The following is a 15,000-nucleotide window of genomic DNA, read 5'->3' as shown; positions in this document are numbered from 1 at the left end:
TTACCCTATGTGCTTTGACTGTTGGAGAAAGGTCTCGAGGTTCTTGACTTCAACCTCGACCAACGGCTCTGAAGTCAACCTCAAAGCCCTTCGACGTTCTCATACTGGAAGACTCCCAGACCATTAACCAATCCTTCTCCTGCCTTTCGACCCGGGACAGATACAGAGAGAGCTCGTAAAAAAGAACTTACTGCCAATAACCGCTGGTGGGGGAATCGAAAGCGGGATGGTCTGGCATTCACTTAATTGTGGTTTCGAATCCTGTGCTCCTTTCAGATTCCCAACAATGACTGTCAGACGTAGGCTCTTCACAACCTTGTTCTTTTATTTTCTTCAAAGCTCTTCTTCCCCTCCCGCAAATACCTCTTCCATGAGCGAGGGTGGTCTGACCTATATGACCCCATGATCCTATGCAGGAACATTTCTTGGACTTTGAGGATCTTCATAACGGATTTCGCAGGACTAAATGGCTTAAGGTTACTTTTAAGCTTCCGGTACGATGACACACTTTACAAATATTATTCTAATTAAGGGCAAAGCAGCTTATTCGACTTAGAAAACATCGAAATAGCTTCCTATGCTTTAAGCAATTAACACTTAAGGGATGAAGAAGCCCTGCTGGGCGAAACGTTAAATACATTGGATCCTATACTCTGCGTTTGGCCTCTCTCCTATAACACTTAAGGGGCTTTAACAATACCTCTATGGAACAGAGTTACGCAGCCTTTTTTTTATAAATCAAGGTTGATCTCCATCGAAAGAAGAATGCTGATCGTTTCAAATTCTTCTGTCTCTTCTTTATCACCTGCATGACTTCATCTCTTCGTCACAAACTTCTTTCCCAGGTATAGAAGTGCTGATGATTGGTTGTCAGGGTTAAGCATATGCATTTTTTTTATGATGGCGATGACAAGCGATGACAAAACGACGACGACGACGACGACGACGACGACGACGACGACGACGACGACGAAGAAGAAGAAGAAGAAGAAGAAGAAGAAGAAGAAGAAGAAGAAGAAGAAGAAGAAGAAGAAGAAGAAGAAGAAGAAGAAGAAGAAGAAGAAGAAGAAGAAGAAGAAGAAGAAGAAGAAGAAGAAGAAGAAGAAGAAGAAGAAGAAGAAGAAGAAGAAGAAGAAGAAGAAGAAGAAGAAGAAGAAGAAGAAGAAGAAGAAGAAGAAGAAGAAGAAGAAGAAGAAGAAGAAGAAGAAGAAGAAGAAGAAGAAGAAGAAGAAGAAGAAGACGACATAGGGATCGCAAAGGATAGATTTAGTGACAAAAGCAGAAAGAATGCATGACTCTGTACTATAATAGTGCTACAATCACTAAAATATGAACAACATAAAACTATCTAACACTCCATACCCCAACAAGAACACAGTAGACGATCTTACAGTGTCTATGAAGAAGCCATTGATGCGTATAGGATTCAATAACCATATATGGTAAAAGAAGACGCCGGAAACAGTCTCCTGGCCTCAGAAGGATGAACCTGGCCCCGACTGGTCCCCCAAAGGACGAGATTGATGGATGATGGACGGATCAATGGAGCGAAGGTGGCCGTCAAATCGAACACCATGGAGAGAGGGAGAGAGAGAGAGAGAGGGAGGGAGGGAGGGAGGGAGAGAGAGAGAGAGAGAGAGAGAGAGAGAGAGAGAGAGAGAGAGAGAGAGAGAGAGAGAGAGAGAGAGAGAGAGAGAGAGAGAGAGAGAGAGAGAGAGAGAGAGAGAGAGAGAGAGAGAGGGGGGGGGGCGGGACTCGGATAGAGAAAAGCTAAGGGGGGGAAGGGGGAATAAAGGAGGGAGAGAAATATGAGTGAGTGAGAGAAAGAGGGGGAGAGAGGGGAGAGGGAGAAAAAGGGAGAGAAAGAGAGAGAGGGAGAGAGGGAGAGAGATGGAGAGAAAGGGAAAGAGATGGAGAGAAAGGGAAAGAGATGGAGAGAGGGAGACAGATGTAGAGAGAAAGAGAGAGAGAGAGAGAGAGAGAGAGAGAGAGAGAGAGAGAGACACAGAGAGAGAGAGAGAGAGAGAGAGAGAGAGAGAGAGAGAGAGAGTATATATATATATATATATATATATATATATATATATATATAGAGAGAGAGAGAGAGAGAGAGAGAGAGAGAGAGAGAGAGAGAGAGAGAGAGAGAGAGAGAGAGAGGAACAGAGAAAGGGGTAAAGAGAGAAAAAGAAAGAACGTGCGCGCGCGTGTGTATGAGAGTGATTCACCATGGTCTTGGATCCCGTGTTGGACACGTGATCAACAGCTATTACCTTCCCGAATGTGGGCTCAGAGCTCATATATGACCGATCTATGAGTAACGACTCGCAGCTCAGCGATACTGAAATTATTTCAGCCCTGGGCGCGTGCGCGAGTGTGTGCATGCGTGTGTGTGTGTGTGTGTGTGTGTGTGTGTGTGTGTGTGTGTGTGTGTGTGTGTGTGTGTGTGTGTGTGTGTGTGTGTGTGTGATAGGTAAATAAATGGATAGATAGAATAAACCAGGATTCAGAGTCCATAGAGCAAAGTTAAGCGCCTCCTGGTGTGAACTCCCCACAGCTTAAGTCTTGTCTCTCTCGTTATGATATTAATCTTATCGCCAGTTGAGAGTGGTTAACTTTCTTGATTAAGTTTACTCAAAATAATGAAAAACAATAATAAATATTAACATTCTCAATTACATATGTTAAAAAAGACATTTCTGTTTTCTGAATGGCAAAAGTCTAATCAAATAAATCCGTTTTCCTGTTAACAATCGATGAATTTTATTCTCTTTTTTCCAATAATCCAAATAAATATCAATAAGGGATATTTTGTCATAAAATCTAGTATTATTCCAACACCGTCAAGTAGTAAAAAAAAAATTAAATTCTATCATTTGGGATTTTTTCTATGAAATGCCTACGACTTCTAAACTTCTAGCCATGAGCAATGAGTATAATCTAAAAAAAGAAAAAAGAAAAAAAAATCAAATAAGACGCCATCTTCCAGATGATAAACCAGGACATGAAGAAGGCAGACGACCTTAGGGCGTCCGTCAAACGACCCAGGATGCAAGCGGGAATATGCTAGATCGCAGCTGAAATTATGATAGATTGATATTAAAAATGATCAATCTTTTGTTCATCTTAATGCGTTCGGTTTCTTTTATATCTTTGAATATTATAGTACAACTTAATGGAAAAATATGCTCAGTTTAGCATAATTATACTAAATCTGGTCACCCTGAGCATTCTTAGTAACTTAAGGAATTTTATGATTCACCAGACGATTTTAGTCAGTCTTAAAGTTGACGTAAGTATACGAAATGATACAATACAACAAACTTTATGAAAAAAAATTATCACTTCGAGTAATACAACTTAGTAAAATCAGATATTAAACAAATTACTAGACAGTTCGGAAAAAATACAATAAAATAAGAGTATAAACTGACCACGATCCAACCACCACTGTAACCACCACCACCACTATAGCAATCATAATCAACACCATCAACACAAGCACCACCACCACAATCATCACTATTAAAATAAATATAAAAATAATCTCAACAAAAATACATGTTGACGACACACTCCGCATTCGATGGCGCCTATGATAACAAAGCGTGGAAGTGGGGCCTGGCACTGCAGGTAAAGATAGGCGGAAGGGGAGGAGGGGGAGGGGGAGGGGGAGGGGAGGGGAGGGGAGGGGGAGGGGAGGGTAATGGGGGTAGTGCCACCGTGGCACGTATGGCACCAATATCAAGGAGGAATGAAAGGATAAATCATTTAATGCGCCTCTTCGGGGCAGAAATTGGAAAAGCTATGAAAGCAAATGGTGCTAGAGGCGTTGCAGATATTACATCCATAAACAAAAGAAGAGGAAGAAGAAGAAACGAATCTGAGGTATCTGCATAATTTCTAAAGAAAAAAAAATCGAAGGTGGTATGATTCAAAGGGAATTAACTTGTGTGTGTGTGTGTGTGTGTGTGTGTGTGTGTGTGTGTGTGTGTGTGTGTGTGTGTGTGTGTGTGTGTGTGTGTGTGTGTGTGTGTGTGTGTGTGAGTGCGTGTGTGTGCTTGCATTTGTGTGTGTGTGCACACAAGCAGTGTCGAAATTCGAGAGGGACAAAGATAAGGACATGAATCAATCGCCCCGGCTCTTGCGGGCTCATCGAGGAGGCCCTTGTGGTGACTGGTGGCACAGTGCCTTTCCAGTCAGTGGCACTCACCAACCCTTTTCATCTTTTTTTTTTCACTCATTTTATTTTCCTTCTTCTCTCTCTCTCTCTCTCTCTCTCTCTCTCTCTCTCTCTCTCTCTTTCTTTTTTCTCTTTTTTCTCTATTTTTTTTATTTTTCATTCTCTTTTTGTCTTCATTATTTTTCTTCTTTATTTATCTTTTCTTTCTTATCTATTAAATTTTTTTATTTCGTTTTCCTTGCGTTCTTCTTTCTCTCTCTCTCTCTCTCTTTCTCACTTTTACTCTCTCTCTCTCTATCTATCTATCTCACTTTCTGTATTCCTTCCTCTTCTTAGTAAACCCCACACCCACCAATCTTTGTTCTTTTAACCCAGTATATCATCATTTATTTTAAATTCTCCTTTGGACATGTCCTAACTATCCACCTCCCTCCGTTCCAGTTGTCAATTTTCTTCTCCCTCTGAATGACGCAGGGGATTCTATTCATCTTCGGGGGTCACACTCTCGGTAGGGAAGGGGCTAAAGGAACATTTACACGGTCAAACTGTTTGTCAAACCCAGCTTGTCAAACAAATGTTTGAAGTGATATCTGACTGTGTTAATGGGGTATTTTGTTGTCAAACACGTTTCAAACTTGTCTGACAAACAAATACCCCATTCACAATTTTTTTTCAAAAATTATTCAAAAAATTTGTTTGACAAACTGTTTGACCGTGTAAATGGCCCTTAAGTCTTTCAGACTATTATTTGGAAAATAATAAACTGCATTAAAAGGAGGGAAGGAGGAATGGAGTTAGGGAGGAGAAAGAAAGAGATAAAGACAATGATAAAGAAAATGTGTGTGTGTAGGTATGTATATATATATATATATATATATATATATATATATATATATATATATATATATATATATATATATATATATATATATATATATACAAATGGGGACCTGAGATGAAGAACTAAATGGAAATAAACGTCTTCATGAAATTTTGAAAATGGCGCAACAGAGAATCATTTTCTTTCCTTCTGATGGCCGACAGTCGAGGTAGATTAGTTAAACCTCATTAATTTTATTTCCTAAATCATTAAACGTTCTTTTAATCCCTAAAATCTCGTGAAATGGGGATATCTATCACAGAAGGCGGACCCTCTCCTCCTCCTCCTCCTCCACTCCCGACTCCTCCCTCACCTGTTGTTTCTCCCACTTCGCCTCGAGATATCACCCGATATCTTCTTCATCGGCTCTCTCTCTCATTTTTTTTTCTATTCTTTTCTTCTCTTTTTCTTTTTCTTTTGTTTGACTTTCATCTTGTCTTATTGGAAGAAAGAAGGTTCGCTCATTTTCTATCATTATTTTTCCTCAATAATATAATATCATCATCATCATTATCATTGTTATTGTTATTATTATTATTATTTTTTTTTGTTATTTCATTATTACTATAGTAGTAGAAATAGTAGTAGTAGTAGTAGTAGTAGTAGTAGTAGTAGTAGTAGTAGTAGTAGTAGTAGTACCAGCAGCAGCAGCAATAGCAGCAGCAGCAGCAGTAGTGGTGGTAGTATATATTTTTTCTTTGTGAAAATCAAATTCCGGAGGGTATCATCAAAATTATATGTTAATGAACATATTCCATCAAACCTAATTTAATTTTGCGTCTTTCTTAACGAGATTGACTGCAGGGGGTTGGGGAGCTTGGGTAGAAGGTGTCTAGAGCAAGTAAAGGAGGAAGCAAAAGATAAGTATGAGTAGAGAATAGTTGTGAATGGAGAAGAAGTTGACCTAAAGGCTTTCTCCTCTGCCCTATTTACGCGTGAGGGAACACAGGAGGGTCGCCATGAAAACGAAGCGGTGGGGGTATAACTGCTTCAGCGGTTGGACCCTAATGTGGATGTTCTGTGTCTTGCTACAACGGCCGGGTTGGGGGGGGGGGGTCAGGGATGGCCGTTCATCCATAAAGAGCTAAGGGAAAATGTAAAATAAATGGATGTTGGATGGGAGAAGGGTGGATGCGGAGTGGCTACCTCTCTTACAAGGGGGAAGAAACCTTTCGGTATATAGACACTATATACTCGTGTAGATGAGTTAACTAAATCGCCTCAACCTAAATACAGAATACCAAGAAGTTAAAATGTATCTTCCCCTCCTTACTACAGAATAAAAAGAGAAAAGAAAAATGTCCCATCTCGTAGAAAAAGTGTCAAAAGACTCAAACGTGACAGGTCCATCTTGGTGCCGCAACAAGATTTTGTTTCCATCCACGTATGAAAGTAGTCTAATGAAGGTTAGTATCTGACTTCCCCCGTTTCCCTCCCCCCCCCTCCACGATCTTTTGGCATTCTGGATGTCTCCTCAATGAGGGGAAGGGGGAGGGTGAAGAGGGGAAGAGGGAATGGGGAGAGAGAAGGAGGAGGAGGAGGAGGAGGAGAACCAGATCAATCACGCCTTATCACGCTTCCATCTCGACCTTTCATGACCTAACCTCCCTTCCCCTGCATCGGTACTTCTAAAGCCTTTCGTCAGCACTGGCAAGAGCTGTCTACCATTAAGAGCCATTTACACGGTCAAACGGTTTGTCAAACAAGTGTCTGAAGTGATGTTTGACCGTGTGAATGGCCCTTTAGAGAATAAACTTTAACTAAGTTGGATGAATTTAACTAGAAAGCAAGTTAAGATTCAATTTTCTATTGGTAACTATGAGAGCATTTACTACTACTCTCTTCTGCATGCAAGACAGCTGTCGTACAGTGTATTCTCCCTCACTGCTTGTCTTCAACACCCTCACCTCTATCACAAGATGCATCCCTGAACGGCTGGCATTCGGTCTCTGGACTGGGCCCAAAATCTCTCTCTCTCTGTCTCTCTCTCTCTCTCTTTTCAGACTCCGAACCATGTTAGCACTACCCAATCAATAGACCAACGTTTCTTCCTGAAGAGGTCTATGAGAAGGTATTAGCCAGGACTGTTGCCGACTCATCTAAGGCTGCGGCTTTCTGGCGAATGATTCTCGGAAATTAAACTTATTATTCTTCATAGAATTTCACCTTTCTTCGTTAATTCGTCCAGAACCGTTCTAACAAGACAATACCAAATTTAATTGAATCAACATTATTTCGCCACTGAACCAAGAGTATAGAAATTAATTCTTTTTCTGAATTAATTTCTTTTATATTCCATCCTCAACCTATTCTCTGGTAATAACGTCTTGCAGCTTCTTCTACACCTGCCGCCGAGTGATTTTGTCAAGTTGAGAGATCCGCTGTAGTCAAAACTCTGGGAGAGAATTGCCTTACTTGGAATCCGTTTTACAACGTGATGGAAGCCAACCTCTGTGGGACACCGCAAGTGCGAACGTACGTCTTCTCTGTCATCTCAAGAGTCATAAGCATATCGTAAAAAAAGTTCGAGTATGTCAGAAGAGTGAGGAAGTATGTCATATCCCCTTTCCTACACCTGGAGTTGCCAATAATTTGAACATTTCCGTACGTTTCCTTGGTTTTAAAGTCCTTGCGTCTACAAGAGTAGGTTCTCTCATATACAACCTTCGCTATTATCCGAACATGATTTATGTATACTATATATACATACCATCTATATTCCTTCAGAAACATAAAAAGCTGCAATAAAGTCGAAATTTCCTTACCGTTCCTTGGTTTTACAGTCCTTCGCTACTTCGCAGTGATACGAGAGTAGGATCTCCCATATACGACCTTTGCCATTATCCGAACATGATTTATGTATAGTGTATATACATATCACTTTTATTCCTTCAGAAGTATAAAAAGCGGCAATAAAGTCGAAATTTCCTTACGTTTCTTTGGTTCTGAAGTCCTTCCCTATTTGGAATAATAAGAACATGAGAATGAAGGAGACTGCAAGAGACCATAAGGCCTACACTAGCCAGTTACATGTCCATTAGTACCTGTAATCCCCATCTATAAAGTTGTCTAACCGTCCTTAAACTAAGCCTATTCCATTCGTTAACCACCCTATTAGTAAACCAGTTCTTGCCTATTTCCTTCTTAAATCTAATTGTGTCCAATTTAAATCCATTTCTGCGAGTCCTGCCCTGTTGTCTTAATATGATGACCTTTGAGTCACCCTTGTTAAAGCCTTTGATCCACTTGAACACCTCTATTATATCACCCCGCACTATGCGTCTTTCCAGAGTGTAGGTTAAGGTGCCTAAGCCTCTCCCCGTAAGGTAAATTTCTGAGCCCATGCATCATTTTGGTCATTTTCCCCTGCATTAATTCTAGTGAACTGATGTCCATTCTATAGGACAGTAACCAAAACTGTGCCGTATAGTCAAGGATGGGTTTAACGCCAGACAGAGTTTGATAATTACCTCTGCACTTCTATTCGTAACCATCCTAACAATGAAACCTAATGTTCTGTTAGCTCTATTCCTGGCGTTATTGCACTCTATCCTAGATTTAAGGTCAGGACTCACTAAAACTCCCAAGCCTCTCTCGTACTCAATTTTCTCTAAAAACATGTCATCTAAGCTATATCTTCTTCCGGGGCTATGTAGCGCTACGTTTAACCCGCTGCACTTTGAGATATTGAAGTTCATTTGCCATTTCACTGACTATGTGAATAATTTGTTAAGATCATCCTGCAATATCTTGGCGTCTTCTCCTGACCTAACTAGGCGTCCTATTTTAGTGTCGTCCGTAAACTTACTAACATCACTATTAATTCCATTATCCAAGTCGTTTATATACATGTTGAACAATAAAGGACCAAAAACCGAGCCCTGGGGAACTCCACTAGAAACATTCCCCCATTTGAATTTTACACCATTTATGGTGACCCGCCATTTTTGTCAATAATCCAAGCTCTAATCCATTCAAACACTTTTCCTCCTTCGCCATTATCCGAACATGATTTATGTGTAGTTAATATACATACCACTTTTCTTCCTTCGGAAGTATAAAAAGTGGAGACTTGGGGTGAAGGAGGAAATATTTTACCTTGCGTACCCGAGCACACATTCCCATATCCGAACACCCTGTTGCCAAATTCATTCGGATATGAGAGGTACATAGGTTCTGTGTCTTCGGCGACTCTATACAGAAATCAGAATGCTCTTAGAAACGAGTTCTTCCTGAGGTTAAGAACAAATCTAGAATGATAAAAATAACGCAGATAACCGGATACCTTTGCTATGACAAGATTTAGAGGACTTATTCTCACTGTCGCCGCACCATCATATTATTCAGCTTAAGGTCAGCCAATAAAGAGGTTAACCTCTTAATGAATGCTGCCTGATCTGCTCCGAAAATACATATATTCTCATTATGGGTGCTGCCAGTAGATTTTATTCATCTCAATCGTGTCCCGTCGGGGAAGGAAGAGAATTAAGTTCAGTTGTTGGGGTTAAGCCCAGGAGGAAGGGAGGTTAAGCCAGGTGATTCCAATTGCCCTTCCTTTGGCCTTATAGACAGTTGGAGGCCTTTTGCCGTTAGGGTGACTTCCTCCTCCTCCTCCTCCTCCTCTTCTTTTTCCTCATCCTCTTCCTCTTCCTCCTGAACCTCCTCCTGCTTTTCTCTTTCTCCTGAACCTCCTCCTGCTTTTGTCTTTCTCCTTGTTCTTCATTTTTTTTTCCTTATTCCTCATTTTCTTCCTCTTCCCTCTGCTCCTTTTATTCCTCTTCTTCCTCTTTCTATTCCACTTCTTCCTTTTCTCGTCATTTCTGCTACTCGCCTTCTTTCTCTTCTTCCTTCCTATGCTCCCTTTCCTGTGCTTCATCTTGCTTCTCCTCCTTCTTCTCCTTTTACTCTTCTTCCACTTTGTCATAGTCCTCCTTTTCCTCCGAAGTCGACGGCTTCTCCTCATACTCGTCTTCCACTTTGTCATCATCCTCCTTTTCCTCCGAAGTCGACGGCTTCTCCTTTTACTCCTCTTCCACTTTGTCATCGTCCTCCTTTTCCTCGGAAGTCGACGGCTTCTCCTTTTACTCTCCTTCCACTTTGTCATCGTCCTCCTTTTCCTCCGAAGTCGACGGCTTCTCCTTTTACTCTTCTTCCACTTTGTCATCGTCCTCCTTTTCCTCCGAAGTCAACGGCTTCCTCCACCAATACTTTCTGGATTCTTCCTCCCCAATCCTTCTTATCGCTCCCTTTCGACGTGACTTTGGCGGTGCATTTTTGTCGTGTCTTTACTTCGAGGCCGATTGCTTGTTCTTCTCGAAATTTTGGCTTCCACTTGCCCAGAGGTGATCTAACTCGAAGTCAGCCTGACACAGGCGCACTCTCTAATTTCTCTATTACCATTCTTAGCATTACAAACTACCATTATTATTGTTAATCATTGTTATCATTACCATTACTATTACTATCATTATTATTATTAAGACATATCTGGAGACTCGACAAGAATTTTTATCAATCATTTTACCTCTGCTAATATTTCCTCCCCTCTCCTCCCCTCACCACCTCCTCCTGCCTTGTCCTTTGATCTCCTTCGTATTCCCCCAAGTTCCTTTCCTCCCCTTTTCCTCCTTTCCACTCTTCCCATTCCCCTCCCCTCGCCTCCCCTTTCACCCCTTGTCATCCCCTTGTCATCCCCCTCTCCTCCCCTCCCTCTCCCCTTCCCTTCAATTCTCTTCTCCTCCCCTCCCTCTCCCCTTTCCTTCCCTTCCTACCCTTCCAACTCCCTACTCCTTTTATTCCCTTCCCCTCCCTTTCTTCCCCTTACCACCCTTTCCCATTCCACTCGACTTCCCTTTCTTTCCCTTCCACCCCTACCCCTCCCGTTCCCTTCCCCTATTCTTCCACACCAGCTCCCCCTCCCTCCCTCTCTCCCTCTCCTGGTTCCCATTCTCTGGTTTAGCCACAGCCGTGGGCGCCGTCGCCCACTGGCCCACGAGGACCGAGGGCTCGATGCGCAGATAGATGAAGACCCAGATTATAGGCCCAGCGTGATCCGCGCCTATGGGAGCAGGGCGAGGAGGAAGAGGAAGAAGAGGAAGAAGAGTAAGAGGAGGGGGAAGAGTAAGAAGAGGAAGAGGAAGATGAAGAGGAAGAAGTGGAAGATGAAGAGGAAGAAGAGGAAAAAGAAGAAGAGGAAGAACAGGAAGGAGGAGAAAGAAGAGGAATAAGAGGAAGAGAAAGAAGAGGAAGATGATAAGGAAGAGAGAGACGAGTAGAAAGAGGAAGAGGGATATGATGAGGAGGAGCAAGAGAAAAAGAAAGAGTAGGAGCAAAAAGAATAGGAAGAGGAAGAGGATGAGGAAGAGGGAGGAGAAAGTGATAAGGAAAAGGAAAATAGGAAAAAAGAAAGAGGAATTTCATGAGGAAGAGAGAGATGATGAAGAGGAGGAACAAGAGAAAAGAGAAGACTAGGAGAAAAAAGGAATAGGAAGAGGATGAGGAAGAAAAGGAATAAGATAAAGAATAAATGAAAGAGAGGGAGAAAGAGAAGGAGGGTGAGGGGGAGAAATTGAGGCGAGGAAGAGGGTAAGTGTTTGCGAACAAAGAAAAAATATACATATTCGTATTTAGCTACCTATTTCATTCATTTACCTATTTATCTATTAATTTGTTTATAATTGTTTTTCAAAAAGGCAAAAGTAAGCAAGGGAACGTCACTTCAGATTGGTTTGATTGAAATAGTTGTACCCATTTTGTCACTACAAAACTGAAAAAAAAAAAATCCGTTGAGTATAGGCTAAAAATAATAATAATAGTAATAAGGCACGTAAAAAATAATTGAATAAATAAAAATAAATGAATAGAAAACAAATAGATAAATAAAAATAGCAAGAGGAAAGGGCAGGAGTTACAAAAGCAGAGGGCATGAGAACATAAAAAAGGTTAGACTGAGGTGGAAGGGCAGGAGGAAGTCGCGATCAAGGGGATCAAGGTTCCCAGAGCCTTTGGGCGCCTTTGGGGGGAAAGGACGGCAAAGGTGAAGAGAGGAGGAGGAGGAAGAGGAAGAAGAGGAGGAAGAAGAGCAAAAGGAGGAGGAGGAGGAAGAGGAGGAAGAGGAAGAAGAGCAAAAGGAGGAGGAGGAGGACGAGGAGGAAGAGGAACAAGAGCAAAAGGAGGAGGAGGAGGAGAAGGAAGAGGAAGAAGAGCAAAAGGAGGAGGAGGAGGAAGAAGAGCAAAAGGAGGAGGAGGAGGAGGAGGAGGAAGAGGAAGAAGAGCAAAAGGAGGAGGAGAAGGAGGAGAAGGAGGAGGAAGAAGAAGAGCAAAATGAGGAGGAGGAAGAGGAAGAAGAGGAGGAGGAAGAAGAGCAAAAGGAAGAGAAAGAGGAGGAAGAGGAGCAAAAGGAAGAGGAAAAGAAGGAGGAGGAGGAGGAAAATTAAGACAACAAAAGTTGGAGGAAAAGGAAGAGGGACAGGAGGAATTACATGGACAAACGAACAGCAACAGACCTATTGGTTCTCACATGGCTGTTTCGGTACCTAATCTATCATTAATATCATTAATATCATTAATATCATTATTATTATTATTATCATTATTATTATCACTATTATTAATATTTTTCCTTACTCTGCTTACAAGTAAATAATTCTAGTTCGGGATTTGTAGTTAAGTAAATTTCGAGATTTTTTTGAATACTTTTACAGTGGAACAGTTGATGTTGGATGGTAGAATATTTTGCTATGTCTGTCTGAAATAGTTTTCATACAATCTAGCATCCATTGTTCCTAGTTGGGTTGGAGGTGTCAATCATGAAATATTTCTCAACATCCATGTTTTGAATTCCTTTGACATTTTTGAAGACCTCAATTAAATCTTCTCTCATTCTCCGTTTCGAGAGACTAAACAAATTTAGTTCACTTAAGCACTCCTCGTACGGCTTGTTCTGCAACCTAGGGATGAGCTTTGTTACTCTACGCTGTACTTTTTCTAACTTCTGTATATCCTTGTAATATGTAGACCAGTACTGTACAAAGTATTCAAGGTTAGACATGACTAGGGCATTGCAAGGATTAAGAATAATTTTTTCAGTTCTAAATTCAAAGGTTCCACCTATAAATCAAATTAATTTATTTGCGGTTCTAATGACCCCCGAGCACTGTTTCCTTGGTCTGAGATTATTCGAGATCACAACACCTAGGTTTTTCTCTTGTTCTGCACTTGCCAGTTGTACTCTATTCATAGTGTAGTTAGCTTGGACGTTACTATTACCAATGTGAAGTACTTTACATTTACCTATATTGAAACATCTGGAAGTTTTCCGCTTATTCGCATGGTGTTCAAGTCACTTTGTAATTCTTTTAGTATCATGGATATCATCTTATTTGCAATTTTGATATCAGCTTCAAATATGAATAATTCACTCTTTATAACTTCATCTATGTCGTTAATATAAATCAGAAAGAGTGCAGACCCAGCACTGATCCCTGGGGCACTCCACTTGATAAACAGTGCCAGTCTGAGGATTTTCGATTCAAAGCAACGCGTTGTTTACGATCATACGGTATTCAGAAATCCATTAGTTAATATACCTTACTATACCACGGGCTTCTAGTTTGTTTAGTAACCTATGAGGGAGTTTATCGTGTATTCTAAGTCAAGAAGGTTTGTCAGGCAAGAGAGCTTATTACGAAAAACATGTTGTTAATATTAAATTATGTTTTTCTCCGAGAAATTCATAATTTTGATTTTCAGGATAGACTCCATTAGTTTACAAACAGTTGATACAAGGTTAATAGGCCGATTAACACTAGGATTAAATTTGTCACCCTTTTTAAACAAAGGTGCTAGTTTCTACTATCGCACAACTTTTCCAGATTGTAAAGATAAGTTAAAAATCACACGGAGGGTCTTTCAGATTGTCTCTTTAACTTCCTTGAGTATTCTTAGGTAAATTTTGTCTGGTCTAGGTGATTTGCATAATTTGAGTTTACCTATAACACGCATTTATGCATTTTATTTATTTACATTATTATAGTTTTTATTTATTAATTTATTATTGTTTTGATTTTTTTCGCATCCGACCTAGATATGGACCAAAAGGTCTACTGTCGCCATGCTCCGCCTTTGTAATCCTTTGTAATCACATCGTGTTCTGCAATATCCATACCAAGTAGACGTGTGTATACAGTCTGTTCTGGTGGGACTGGCTGTTCGTTTCTGCTGTTCTCAATAATAAACACAACGCAAAGTAATCATTTAGGATGTCTGTCATTGCTCTCTCATTTGTGTACTATCCCCCCTCACCTCTGCTGCATAGAAGAGACCAATGGTGGTCTTGAGTATTTTTTTTTTTTCTTCTTCGTATACCTGAAAACTTCTTTAGGATTCTCTTTGTATTTAGAGGCAATATACTGTTCTTAAAATTTCCTACTGATTTTGATGAGCTTTTTATGTTATCTACGACATCTTTTGTACTCCAATCTATTTGCTTAACTAAGTATTCGTTTGTATCTTCTATACGCATGTTTCTTGGCTAGCAAAATGTTTTTGATATCATCATTCCACATTTAGGTTTGGTATTGCTTGATGGTCGACTGTGGCACGGAGGAACATATTACTCAACAGCTTTTTTGAGTATATTAGTGAATAAATCCCAAGTTTGTTCAACATTCTGTATTCTGTAAGTTTCTGACCAGTTGATATTTCCAAATTCGTCTCTCAAATTTTACAAGTCTGCTTTCTGGAAGTTTGGTATTTTCTTAAGCTTTTGTTTTGCAGCTCGATATTACATTCAATGTTAAGGAGGTGAAGGAGGGAAGAAGGAGGAGGTGGAGAAGAAAGGAGAGAAAGAGGAAGGAGGAGGAAGAGGAGGAGGAAGAGGAGGAGGAAGAGGAGGAGGAAGAGGAGGAGGAAGAGAGGAAGGAGGAGGTTCTCGGTCAAA

This window comes from Oratosquilla oratoria, chromosome 8, assembly GCF_046742065.1.
Source record: "Oratosquilla oratoria isolate Oo_2021 chromosome 8, ASM4674206v1, whole genome shotgun sequence".
NCBI lineage: Eukaryota > Metazoa > Arthropoda > Malacostraca > Stomatopoda > Squillidae > Oratosquilla > Oratosquilla oratoria.
The sequence above is the reverse complement of the archived record's forward strand: the minus strand, read 5'-3'. Positions refer to the sequence as shown.